Raw genomic sequence first — 5,399 nt, 5'->3', positions numbered from 1 at the left:
GCTGGGGGCTGGAGTCTGGGGGGCTGGGGGGCTGGAGTCTGGGGGCTGGGAGCTGGAGTCTGGGGGGCTGGAGTCTGGGGGCTGGGGGCTGGAGTCTGGGGGGCTGGGGGCTGGAGTCTGGGGGCTGAGGGCTGGAGTCTGGGGGGCTGGAGTCTGGGGGGCTGGGGGCTGGAGTCTGGGGGGCTGGAGTTTGGGGGGCTGGAGTCTGGGGGCTGCTGGCTGGAGTCTGGGGGCTGCTGGCTGGGGGCTGGAGTCTGGGGGCTGGAGTCTGGGGGGCTGAGGGCTGGAGTCTGGAGGGCTGGAGTCTGGGGGCTGGAGTCTGGGGGGCTGGTGGCTGGAGTCTGGGGGCTGGTGGCTGGAGTCTGGGGGGCTGGGGGGCTGGAGTCTGGGGGGCTGGAGTCTGGGGGCTGGAGTCTGGGGGGGAGCTGGGGGCTGGGGGCTGGAGTCTGGGGGGCTGGGAGCTGGAGTCTGGGGGCTGGAGTCTGGGGGCTGGAGTCTGGGGTGCTGGGGGCTGGAGTCTAAGGGGCTGGGGGCTGGGGCTGGGGCTGGGTCTGGGGGGGGGCTGGGGGGGGCTGGGGGCTGGAGTCTGCGGGGCTGGAGTCTGGGGGGGGCTGAGGGCTGGAGTCTGGGGGCTGGAGTGATGGGGGGCTGGAGTCTGGGGGTGCTGGGAGCTGGAGTCTGGGGGCTGAGGGCTGAAGTCTGGGGGGCTGGGGGAGCTGGCAGCTGGAGTCTGGGAGGCTGAGGACTGGGGGGCTGAGGGCTGGAGTCTGGGGGGAGGGGGGCTGGGGACTGGGGGCTGTTGAACCTGTTGAGGAGAGTAATGAGGAGCGTGTTGAGGAGCGTGTTGAGGAGCGTAGTGAGGAGCGTGTTGAGGGGCATAGTGAGGAGCGTAGTGAGGAGCGTAGTGAGGAGCGTAGTGAGGAGCGTAGCGAGGAGCGTGTTGAGGAGCGTAGTGAGGAGTGTGTTGAGGAGCGTAGTGAGGAGCGTAGTGAGGAGCGTAGTGAGGAGCGTAGTGAGGAGCGTGTTGAGGAGCGTGTGAGGAGCGTGTTGAGGAGCGTGTTGAGGAGCGTAGTGAGGAACCTGTTGAGGAGCGTAGTGAGGAGCGTGTTGAGGGGCGTAGTGAGGAGCGTGTTGAGGGGCGTAGGAGGAGCGTAGTGAGGAGCGTAGTGAGGAGGGTAGCGAGGAGCGTAGTGAGGAGCGTGTTGAGGGGCATAGTGAGGAGCGTAGTGAGGAGCGTAGTGAGGAGCGTAGTGAGGAGCGTGTTGAGGAGCGTAGTGAGGAGCGTGTTGAGGAGCGTGTTGAGGAGCGTAGTGAGGAGCGTAGTGAGGAGCGTAGTGAGGAGCGTAGTGAGGAGCGTAGTGAGGAGCGTAGTGAGGAGCGTGTTGAGGAGCGTTTTATTCTGTCCTCTGTTGTCCTCTGTTGTCCTCTCCAGCTGGACCTTGGGGATGAAACACGACCCCTTGAAAGACCAACAACACGTTTGGGATTCATTTCTAGCAGACAGAATCACATCAGTCAATTCTCCTTAACTAGATACAATGTCATTACGGGCCTTTTACTGCTCTCCAATGGGACAAAGTACTGCTGACTTACATCCCAAATGGCACCCTATTCCCACTGTGCCCTGGTCAGACGTACTGCACTACGTAGCGGACAGGGGGCCATTTGGGACTCAGTCATGGAGTCTGTTTCTCTGTTCCAGAGAAAAGGAAACCCAGCTGAAGCACACACAACCCCCCACACACACACACCCCCACACACACACAACCCCCCACACACCCCCACACCACACACCCCCCACACACAACCCCCCACCCCACACACAACCCCCACCCCACACAACCCCCACCCAACACACAACCCCCCACCCCACACACAACCCCCCCCCCCACACAACCCCCCCCACCCCACACACAACCCCCACCCCACACACAACCCCCACCCAACACACAACCCCCCACCCCACACACAACCCCCAACCCAACACACAACCCCCACCCCCACACACAACCCCCACCCCACACACAACCCCCAACCCACACAACCCCCCCCCACCCCACACAACCCCCCACACACAACCCCCCACCCCACACACAACCCCCACCCAACACACAACCCCCCACACACAACCCCCTACCCCACAGACAACCCCCCACCCCACACACAAACCCCCACCTAACACACAACCCCCCACACACAACCCCCACCCCGCACACAACCCCCCCCACACACAACCCCCCACACACACAACCCCCACACCACACAAAACCCCCACACACAACCCCCCACCCACACACAACCCCCACACCACACACAACCCCCCACCCCACAGACAACCCCCCACCCCACACACAACCCCCCCACACACAACCCCCCCACCCCGCACACAACCCCCCACCTAACACACAACCCCCCACACACACACAACCCCCCACCCCGCACACAACCCCCACCACACAACCCCCACACAACCCCCCACCCCACACACAACCCCCCACAAACACAACCCCCACCCCGCATACAACCCCCCCCCAACACACAACCCCCACCCCCACACACAACCCCCCACACACAACCCCCCACCCCACACAAACCCCCCACACACAACCCCCCACACAACCCCCACACACAACCCCCACACACACAAAACCCCCCACCCCACACACCCACACAACCCCCCACACACAACAACCCCACACCACACACAACCCCCCCCACACACAACCCCCACCCCACACACAACCCCCCACCCCACACACAACCCCCCCCACCCCACACACAACCCCCACCCAACACACAACCCCCACCCCCACACACAACCCCCACCCCACACAACCCCCCACCCCACACACAACCCCCCCACCCACACACAACCCCCACCCAACACACAACCCCCACCCCACACACAACCCCCAACCCAACACACAACCCCCACCCCACACACAACCCCCCCACACCCCACACACAACCCCCCAACCACACACAACCCCCCCCCCCCACACAACCCCCCCCACACAAACCCCCCCCACCCCACACACAACCCCCACCCAACACACAACCCCCACACACACACAACCCCCCCCCACACACAACCCCCCACCCCACACACAACCCCCACCCCAACACACAACCCCCACACACACAACCCCCCACCCCGCACACAACCCCCCACACACAACCCCCCACACCACACAAAACCCCCACACACAACCCCCCCACCCACACACAACCCCCCACACCACACACAACCCCCCACACACAACCCCCCACCCCACACACAACCCCCCACCCCACACACAACCCCCACCCCGCACACAACCCCCCACCCCTAACACACAACCCCCCACACACACACCCCCCACCCCGCACACAACCCCCCACACACACCCCCCCCACACACAACCCCCTCACACAACCCCCACCCCACACACAACCCCCACCACAAACACAACCCCCCCCACCCCGCACACAACCCCCCACCCAACACACAACCCCCCACCCCACACACAACCCCCCACCCCACACACACCCCCCACCCAACACACAACCCCCCCCACACAACCCCCCACCCCACAGACAACCCCCCCCACCCCACACACAACCCCCCACCTAACACACAACCCCCCCCACACACACAACCCCCACCCCACACACAACCCCCCCCACACAACCCCCCCCACACACAACCCCCCCCCACACAACCCCCCACACACAACCCCCACCCACACACAACCCCCCACCCACACACAACCCCCACCCACACACAACCCCCCACCCCACAGACAACCCCCACCCCACACACAACCCCCCCCCACACACAACCCCCCACCCCACACAACCCCCACCTAACACACAACCCCCCACCACACAACCCCCACCCCGCACACAACCCCCCACACACAACCCCCCACACACAACCCCCACCCCACACACAACCCCCCCCCAAACACAACCCCCCACCCCACAACCCCCCCCCCACACACAACCCCCACCCCACACACAACCCCCCCCACACACAACCCCCACCCCACACACAACCCCCACCCCACACACAACCCCCACCCCACACACAACCCCCCACACACAACCCCCACCCCACACACAACCCCCACCCCACACACAACCCCCACCCCACACACAAACCCCACCCCACACACAACCCCCCACCCACACACAACCCCCACCCCACACACAACCCCCACCCCACACACAACCCCCCACACACAACCCCCACCCCACACACAACCCCCCACAGACAACCCCCAACCCCACACTCAACCCCCCACCCACACACAACCCCCACCCACACACAACCCCCCACCCCACACTCAACCCCCCACCCACACACAACCCCCCACCCAACACACAACCCCCACCCCACACACGTTCCTCCACACGTTGTCTGTAGGTCTCTCTGCCTGGCTGGTTTATGATCATCTGAGATCAGAACACTGTGAGGACTCCTCTAATGTGGGGACTATCTCTGAGACCCAGTGGCATGTGTTCCTGACCAATATTTTTTGGGGGAAAACACATAAAATAATTGATCTTTCTCTTCTCTTTGTTTTCGTCATGTTCCTTCAGTTCACAAGAGACAGAATGTCTCTCACAGGAGAAAGCATCTGAGAAAAACAGCGCCCCTCTTGTCTCTGTATGTGTAGACCATCTATCTGATGCTGTCTGGTCAGAAAGAGTAGGACATTGTTGTCGCCCATAGTATTGAAAGCAAGGGAAGCCAGCGAGCACTTAGCCTCCCTTGATAAAAATCAATTAAAATAATAGCCAATCACCGTTGAGCTAAACTGAGTGAGCTCAGCTGTGAATGTTACAGATTTTAAGTCTCCAGGGGACTCTGTGGGGACTATCTCTGAGACCAGATCTTCATTCTCTAGAGGACTCTGTGGTGACTATCTCTGAGACCAGATCTTCATTCTCTAGAGGACTCTGTGGTGACTATCTCTGAGACCAGATCTTCATTCTCTAGAGGACTCTGTGGGGACTATCTCTGAGACCAGATCTTCATTCTCCAGAGGACTCTGTGGTGACTATCTCTGAGACCAGATCTTCATTCTCTAGAGGACTCTGTGGTGACTATCTCTGAGACCAGCTCTTAAGTTTCCAAGGGACTCTGTGGTGACTATCTCTGAGACCAGCTCTTCATTCTCTAGGGGACTCTGTGGTGACTATCTCTGAGACCAGATCTTCATTCTCCAGGGGACTCTGTGGTGACTATCTCTGAGACCAGATCTTCATTCTCCAGAGGACTCTGTGGTGACTATCTCTGAGACCAGATCTTCATTCTCTAGAGGACTCTGTGGTGACTATCTCTGAGACCAGATCTTCATTCTCCAGAGGACTCTGTGGGGACTATCTCTGAGACCAGATCTTCATTCTCCAGA

The sequence above is a fragment of the Oncorhynchus tshawytscha genome, unplaced genomic scaffold, assembly GCF_018296145.1.
Source record: "Oncorhynchus tshawytscha isolate Ot180627B unplaced genomic scaffold, Otsh_v2.0 Un_contig_4610_pilon_pilon, whole genome shotgun sequence".
Taxonomy (NCBI): Eukaryota; Metazoa; Chordata; class Actinopteri; order Salmoniformes; family Salmonidae; genus Oncorhynchus; species Oncorhynchus tshawytscha.
This window is presented reverse-complemented; position numbering follows the sequence as displayed.